Genomic DNA, 9,813 nt, shown 5'->3' with positions numbered 1-9,813 from the left:
CGTTAATGATTTGAGCGAAAAAGGAGACAGGTTTTCACATACAACTTTGTAACTGCTGGTCTGTAGCTCGTTGATCTGCACGAAGAAATAAGAATAGACAACCGGAGAGTTACAAGACTTACTATTGAAAATATAGCTTTATATTTGTTTCTTTCTGTGTACTACTATATTTCATTTGCCAGCTCAAAATATTGCAAACGATGAATTCCTAGCATGCATTCTACTTTTATTTCATGATCGTCTGAGAAATATTAGGATTTATTCAGTCGAGAAAATAATATTTTCCGAGTCGAATTCGTTGACAAAAAGCATGACGACGACAGGGATATATAAAAATTTATGGTCTTGTCACTTGACTGTCTGAAACCAATCAGATAACGCTTATATAGAACAATTATAATGAGGTTTAATAAATTCTGTTGCTTCTTCTTTTAAAAATTTGATGCCTGTGAAATATGTAAGGAAGAATTTAATTTTTGTGAATAAATGAAATTAAGAAATGGATCAAAAATACGCACGCACACGCGCACACCTTTCAGCGTTTATTAGCTAAAACATTACAGGTGATTGCCGACTATTTTTCTATGTTCGGCAGGTAAGAATTAATATATCATCGTATTTAGAAACATTTATTACAGAAACTTCATTTTGAGATTACAGTAGCGACCCTTTTACAAATGTTTGATTGGTTGTGTACAAATGTTAGTAACGTCGAGAAGAGGAAAATATTTGAAATTTCACAGTAATGATTAAAGATAGCATATGTAAAAAAAAAAAAAAAAAAAAAAAAAAAGAAAAGAAAAGAAAAGAAAAGAAAGAAAGAAAGAAAATAAAGGACAGAGACATTTTTAACAGCTTAAATTGATAAAATGATTTACTTGTAAAGAGAAATGTTGACAAACGTATCAATTTTCATACACGGGCTAAACTTTTTTGAGACAATCCTAAGTCCTGATTTTTTTACTCTATTTTCTGTTTCTACTCCATCAATAAGGCAGAAACAAAATTGTATGAACAATGAAAATTTAATTTATACAAAAAGAAAATGTGCTTGGAATTTTAAATAGAAAACAAATATTTTAATATATGATTTTCACATACTAAGGATAAACCTTTATAATTTAATTTTGTTTGTATTCTAGCCTCTGATTGGTTAATATCCAAAAAGGAACACAAATTATTTCTGTATAACCTGGTTTGGTATGGGGACACACCCCCCTGACAACCAGCTGAATCATCTGTATGCATACAGTCCTCTCATTTCCAGTCCTCGGGATTCATGGAAAATTCCAGATTTAATAAATATACCTTTAACTTCAAACAATAATTCGATCTTACCACATGTAAACAAGCTGCTAGGCCTATGTATCAGTTTTTACCTCCCCTCGCTTCCCATCACTTCCGTTACTTCCGTTACTATGGTTGTATTATTGAGCGGCAAATTTGAACAATAAAAAGCAACGAAATTTTACACCCATAGTTATTTAATGATTTTAAAATTAAATTATAAGGAATGACTCTAATTCTTGGCCAAATTATTCGAGTATAACCTGATTTGGGTCAGTTTACGCTGTTTTATAATCCGCTTCGCGGATTATAAAGCGTAAACTGACCCAAACCAGGTTATACTCGAATAATTTGGCCAAGAATTAGAGTCATTCCTAAATTGGAAACAATTTTACATATCATGACGTAATATTTTGTCCATTAGAATTCATCTCTGATACAGAGAATACGCGAGCTTTTGTTTGGTTTGAATCTTCCCTTACTCCAGAACAGTGTAGATTTTTTTTTTATATTTTAATGTACAAGTGCTTTATATATTCTTTAATTGAGCTAGAATAGAATGCCTAGCATGGAATTGTACAGTACATGTATTTTATTTTCGAATGAACATAATCCGTTTCTAGAGCCTGTCTACCCCCCCCCCCCCCCCACTCTCCTTTTTTCCAAATCCATGTAACTGGATCTGCCTCTAGAATTGTAAACATGTTAAAACAAAGGCAACTTCAGGGTTTATATTGACAAACTAGTAACTTGGAAGAAGAAATCAAATATCGGCTAGAGTTTATACGTATTATTAAGTTTATTTGAATAATTTAAAACCGAATTTTACGCTCGCGACGTCATTACGTCTTCATGGAATAACGTCAACGTTGTTTTGATGCGCCTTACTAAAATGATCATAAAATAGTGAAAAAATAAAATATTTTTAAAGGTAATGTATTTTTCCATTCAGAAAGAGTCAGGCTATCAAAATTTACCAAAAAGTCATTTTGTGAAATTTTGACCTTAAGGGCCCTTTTCTCACGACGGCAGTCAAATATATATATATGGGTGATAAAAGACGTGTTTGCATAAACAACGCAAAGTATTTTGCAAAGTCTTAACGAATATATTAAGATATAAAATAAGATAAAACATAACGAATATGTTGTATAATGCCAAGTTTTGGTTTAAAATACATTCGAAATTCCCTATCTAAAACATCACTGTCCCACATCAGTGTTTTCCTTCAAGAAGACAATACTCAGCGTATCGTCACAAATTCAGAAATTTTTTCATATTCCATTGTTATATTAAAGGCTTAAATTAAACTTTAATTTGCTAATAATTTGTCATTTCTGATGAATTATGGCTAGATTTGTGGGCCCTCATTTAAAGGAGCAGCAATAATGTCAGATTATTCCCCTGAATTATTTTGAATTGATAGTTGATGGAGTTCTTGTTAAAGTAACAATCGCTGAAACTGAACATGCACATTCTTTTTACGATCATAAAGTTGTTTTTTTTTTTCATAAAACGTATAATCAACATTTACATGTATCAACTTCGTGAGTCATTTTTTTTGTTTGGAAAAAAAAATGAATACGCATACTCTCATTAATGCACGACTCAAAGTGATAGAAAATAAAGCGTAATACGAATTTTATCCCCGAATCTGATATAAAAATGTCTAATGCCTGTGTATGAAGATATAAATAAAGATAAGAAGGCAAATTTTAAAAAAATGGATAATAATAATCGGTTATCGAAAGTCAATCACAATATTCTATGTAAACTGTATGCATCCTTGCGTTGACAAGTTAAACGATTGAATAGTGTAAAGAGTCAATGATGATTTCCCAATTGTTTATTTCGAATGCTATCTTTGAATACAGAATGTTTCATCAAACATGTCTTGACTTTGCGTTTTTAAATAAAACGTTATTCAGTATCTATGAAAGGAAATTTTGTAAAAATATATAACACATAACCATATAATATTATAAATATGAAAATTTTAACGAAACTGAAACATTTATTCTAACACAGGCATTTTTAAAACCTGGACATTAGAGGGAGTTCTCGGTATAACGTCATTCCCTTATGTGTTCAAAATGAAAGCCGTGTTTCTCAGTCACCAGCCTCATTTTATCTCTGAAGTCTAAATTAAGACACAATTTAAAAAAATCAGTTTCCTATAAAGATACTATGCTTCTCATATGGTTACATGTACTCCTTTTCCAAAATCATATTCACTGGTATTTGTGATTTTTCGTTTGCAAAGTACAGTACAGTTTAATGATATCAATTTGTAAATCTCTTTTATCATCCAATTTAAAAAAAAAAAGATGATATAATTTAAACTTTTAACAAAGATTATGACGAATTAGTATAATTTTTTTATATCATGATATATGCTATAAAACATTTTTTTTTTTGGTAAAATTAATATTATATTATTGTGCAAAAAATATACACATCCAAAGTCAGAACATGTTTGTTGAAACAACTTTTTTAAAATCGTCATTTAAAATCGTTATTTAAAAAGGATAAATAACACAAAATTTTCAGAAATCAGCAATATTTCTTAGAGATTTATATTTAAATTGGTTACCCCAATAATGTTTACCAGGTATAATGGGAGAATTACAAAGATATTGTCATAAGGTTAAAAAGTTGTGCAAAATTTTGTATAGAATTATATAGAAAGCGACACAAAGTCTCATATCTAAGCACCAAAGAAAACTTACGATTTCTTTATATTTTAGGGAATTATTATTTATGCCATTTCAAATCAAATTCATCCAAAAAACATAATTATGAATCCATGCATCAAATGTTTGTTTGTGTTAAGTACCCTTAAAACAACTCTAAACTTTAGAACTATCGAACAGGAGTTTGCAGTTTTATGTTAGTTAAAATAACTTGAACTTGGACTGCACTGTTTTAAGACATGCAATATAGGATTTGCGTGACATCTGAGAGATACTTAAGAAATTCATTGAAATATGATTGACATAGCTTATACATCTCGTCCAGAATCATGATAGGATTATCTCTCTTTGCATATCGTTATATTTCTACATTATTTTATCTCTTTTTTTTAAAAGAAAGCATGAGTCTTACTTTATATGGTTTTAAATTAAATACATTTATCGTTCTCAAAACATATTAGGATAAAGTAAATTGATTTTCTAAAGTAATGTGAAATCAAGTGTCTGCACCCTCTTAACACCAGCTGAGGGGGATGTTACAAAAATTATGATGTTAACTGGGTGCCTTGCAAGGTTTATTTCACTTAATATATGGTATTTACATATCAACTAATGTATATCTGCCTTGCAGTCTTATATTACCTTTACTGCAAGGTTTAGTGTTTAAGTGTACGATAACTTAGCCCAATTGCACATTTTTTTTTTGTAGGAAGTTAGTGTTTGTTTACAAAATTAATGTTTTTATTTTTATTGGCTCAGGTAACAGTAAACATTTTATTTGAAATAGATTAAAAGTAGGTTACAAAAAAAAGTTATCTTACATTAATTTTACAATGTAAAGAATTAATTTAAAACGACAAAACAGTAACAAGCAAGAGGACATGATCAAAACCCCACTTTCTGGGTAATCTGGGTATCCTATTACCTTAAGATTGTGGAGAGTGGGTAAGATCATAATGTTTAAAGACATTTCCTCAAATTGAACTTTTTTCCATATTTTCCATTTGTCTTCCCTTTAATATTCACGATCAATGCACCAGTTCGGCCACTTGTGAGATGCATTATTAAAACATTGATGTGCCATTATGATTTTATATGTTCTCTAAATTTTAAAGCGTCTAGCATTAACTCTACAACCATCAATTAACAACCATGATATAATCTTTGGGGACGTATTTCAACTCAAATTATATCTTAAGGGAGACGAAATGAACCTTACTAGGGTAAATTTAGAGGGAGTTTGTCGTTTATGAATCCATGGAGAGAAAAACATTTTTGTAGAAACAAAAACAGAATTAAAGGTTTATGGCATTATATCAGAAATACTGCTTGTAATACTTTAATACATTATGATGTTTATGAAATATTTCCTTGTTACACAGATGAATAAAATTTGAAGATATAGGACAGAAACCACGCTCAAGTCCAATTAAACAATACAAATTCAAAGCAGAGCAAAAACAAACCTCTGGAATCATCAGAGTTGGGAACAGGAGCTATGGAGGAGTAAGCATCTCCTGTCGACCGGTCATACCCGCCAAGAGTTTTTTGTCATGAATGGGTCGATGGAAAAATGCGTAGATAATTCAGTATGAAAACAAGTAAATGCTGACAATTCTTCAGAGATGCTCAAGCTGTAGAAAGTTATCTAAGAAGTGTTATAGATATCTTAAATTGATATAAGGTTATAGTGTACTGAGTTTCAACAACTTCTGTTGAGTAAAGCACACGTACCAGAAAACAAAATACTTATATTTAATACTTTTAAAAGGGCCGAAATTTAGGGAACCCCGATCTTTTAACTAGCGTCGTAATTTCATAAATATTATGGATTCTGTGGAAGATTACACCAGGCGATGGACCAGACATGAAAAAAAGACCTTGAAACGTTGTCAGAATGGATTAAATGTATCGGATGTATGTTTAAGTCTCGCATTAAGCGATTGAGAGGCAAAATAAAAACCAACTATCCTTCTGTGTTCAATAATTCAGAAGTGAAAAAAGAATTAAATAGATTACATCAGTATATACTGGTCCCTGCTGAAACAAGAATATCAACAGTCTCGTTTGAAGTCATTTTTTTGCATGTTCCATAGTCTAAATAATGTCCTTTTCAGCAAATACAGTCTATCATTAGGTCGAATGCTGAGTGACGTTTTTCATATTTATTGTTAATTTATTACTTACACATTAAATTGACTACGGAGTTTTCCGTTTTCCCAATCATGACAATGAGCACACGGCGGATGTGACCGGTCGGCAGGGGATGCTTACTCCTCTACGACACCTGATCCCACCTCTGAGGTTTTTAGAGGTCTGTGTTTGCTCTGCTCCTGATTTATATATTTTCAATGGAATTTGAGTTTGATTACTGTTTGTTAACTCCATATTTGATCTAGCCTAAAACAAACTTCTGGGGAAATTCCTTTCCACCCCCCCCTTTTTTTTTTTACACATTCCTTCCTTATCATTTAAGTACAAAAAAAAAGAACACATATAGTCAGATGTCCTTTTTCACGCGGAAACAGTCGTATCCGAGGGGAGGCATGACGAATTATTTTGCTTTGGACATATTTTGACTTTGAATGAGTGAAATACTGGTGTGACACCTGTATCATTTATTTTTTACAAAAGAAAATTTTACATTAGATTTGTTAAAAGAAACCTCTGTACAAATCTATGAAAACAAGTACCTCATGTTCCAGTCGTTATGGATTATAAAAACAGCTAGAGAAATTAATAACAGAACTATGTCACGAATTGAACACTTTCTGCTATAAAATAAAAGTAAGGTACTAAAATATAATCAAAATTGTTAAACAGAATCAGATCACCGTAATATTGAAGTCAAGAAAAAAATGTTACCGACGATGAAGGGTTAAATCCTCAAGAAGTAACCTATGAACTCGTCCATTGACGGTCGTTGAAAAACTTACTTCCTTCTCTGATTGACAATATCTTTGTGCTTTTTGGAGACCTGGTCTTCCAATAATCTGTTGGAATTGCCATTGGTACAAATTTTGCCCCGTTGTTAACAGACCAATATGAAGCGCAATTTATTCAAAGACTTATACATGAGAAAAAGAAATCTCTTGATGTGGCCTTCAACTTCGACATTTAGATTTATCGACGACCTATTATTAATTTACAATAATTATTTCCATTCATAAGACGACACGATATATCCCAGGGAGCTTGAAATTAAAGATACCACAGAGTCTGACACATCTGTTTCATATTTGGATATTTTACTAAAACACGTGGCAATCTATGGTAATCAAACAACAAAGCTTTATGATAAACGTGATGACTTTAACTTTTCAATCGTCAATTTTTCTTACTTATGCACAATATACCCTTATCACCTACATATGGGGAGTATATCTCTCAATTGATTCGATATGGATACCCAAGAATACGTATGAACGATTTCTAAAACGAGGTAAGTTACTGAAAAACAAGTTGATGAAACAAGAATATCAGCAGTCTCGTTTAATGTCATCATTTTGTGAGTTCTATGATCGACACAATGACCTTGTCAGCAAATACAATCAATGATTAAATCATATGCTGACTGACGTTTTTCATACTAATTGTTAGGCCATTATTTACACACTGAATTGTCTACGGATTTTCCCGTTATTTACCAATCCTGACAAGGAGCACACGACGGGTGTGATCGGTCGGCAGGAGATAGTTACTCCTCCATGACACCTGATCCTACCTCTGATGGTTTTGGAGGTCCGTATTTGCTCTGCTCCATATTTGTATTGTTTTAATGGACTTTGAGCTTGAATACTGTTCGTTATATCCATATTTCATTGAGATTCCTACTCAAGGAAAACGTGTGAAATTTCTGTATTGATACTGCTACGGCTTCGTAGCATCACGCGTTATTCCTTAGTCATTAAGTATAATCCGACAAAATAAACTACATTTTTTCTATAAATGTTTTATTTACTTTATTAATACAGGTTCGGGTACTAAACCAAGTAAATCGGTGACATATGATCGCTTTAGATTACACATGTCCCTCTAGGTTTTTATAATAGTGGCCTAAAAAATTATATAAAAGATGTCAGTCATCATTCGACCTAACGACCAATTGTTTTTACAGAAAAAGAGTCATTGTAATGTTTGTTTGTTTGTTTGTTTGTATGTTGTTTAACGTCTCTCTCGAGAATTTTTCACTCGTATGGAGACGCCACAACTTGCCGGTGGAGAGCTTTAAAGTTTGTCCTATACTCGGCACTTACGGCCATTGAGCAGTGAGGGATCTTTTTCGTGTCAGCACCTACTGCGACACGGGACCTCGGTTTATACGGTCTCACCCGAAGGGCCGGTCTCCACGTCCCACAGTGGGATTCGAACCCGCGACGTAAGGATCAACTCCTTACTTCGCGACTCTAGAGCAGACGCTCTAACCACTGCGCCACGCGGGCGACAGTAATTGTAATGACCAAAAAATCTGAGAAATGTTAAGCTTAAACGAGATTGTTGATATTTTTGTATCATTAACGTATTCATTAGTAACCTGCCTTGTTTTAAATAAAGTCCGTACGTAGAACATGCTCTTGTGTATCGAATCACCTGGGAAACATATACCCCTTTTGCAGGTGATACAAAAATCAGGGAAATTTAGGATAGAAAAGATAAAGATATCACGTTTATCATAAGGTTTTGTTGTTAGTTTGCCACCAATGCCCTTTGTAGCATAATATTTAAATATGAACCAGAAGCGTCAGATTCTGTCGTATCATTTATTTCGAATTCAATTAGATATATCGAATCAATGAATGAAAGAAATGAATATTGTTAATTGTTAAAATATCATCGATATATCTAAATGTCATCTTGAAAGTCATACGAGAGTTCTTCTTTTCATGTAGAAGGTTTTGAAAAAATTCTGCTTCATTATTACTCAGATGATTCCATTAGATCAATAGATATTGCCCCTCCGCGCACTAAAATGAAAATAAGTCAGAACATTAGACCAAGACACAATAATTTCTTAGTTATCCTTAAAAAAATTATTTTACAATGTATAATAACGCCATTAAAGTGTTAAATGTTTTTGTGGACATAGGAGAAATATAGTAGGTGAACAAAGGATGTGATAACGAACAGTGACCAATATCAGAAATCCTGTAAACAATACGAAGAGTGAAGCAAAAACACAGACTCCTGGACACAGCAAAGGTGGGATCAGGTGCCTAAGAGGAGTAAGTATCTCCTGTCGACTTGACACACCTGCGATTGGCCCTCTGTACTGATCAGATAATTGGAGTATTTCGTAGTCAAAATTATTATAAAACAAAGGATAACAATTGCTGGGAAACATCTCAGTAAAAATGCGTCCAAACAATAGGTTGTATTTGCAAGCAAATTCCTATAACGACCATAGAAATTTTCTAACTTCCCAACTTTGAACGAGATTGCAGAAAGTCCTGTAACATAAACGTATTTGTCAGCAGCCTGCCTAGGTTTAAAAATTGATCGTTTTAGAGCATATTCGTCTTCATCGAATCAGTTCAGAAAAATAAAAAAGACTTACAGGTTATATTGGAATATAAATGCAAAAATGAAGAATCATACAATAGAAATGCTAAAGCCATCCTGTTTGCCATAAGGTTTAGTTTGCCATTAAAGTCTATTGTCAGTAAAATATTCAAATATGAAATAGATTTGACAGACTCTCAAATGCCTTTTATTTTGAGTGGCTGGGATATGAGACATATCGAGTCAGTAACTATTTGTTCATTGATGAAAGTAACTGTTTGTTCATTGCATGATAAAATGTCACCGATATACGTGTCGAATTGAAGGTCAGAGC

This window comes from Saccostrea echinata, unplaced genomic scaffold (genome assembly GCF_033153115.1).
Source record: "Saccostrea echinata isolate AGI-Se365-2 ecotype Australia unplaced genomic scaffold, CSIRO_AGI_Sech_v1 ptg000060l, whole genome shotgun sequence".
Taxonomy (NCBI): domain Eukaryota; kingdom Metazoa; phylum Mollusca; class Bivalvia; order Ostreida; family Ostreidae; genus Saccostrea; species Saccostrea echinata.
The sequence above is the reverse complement of the archived record's forward strand: the minus strand, read 5'-3'. Positions refer to the sequence as shown.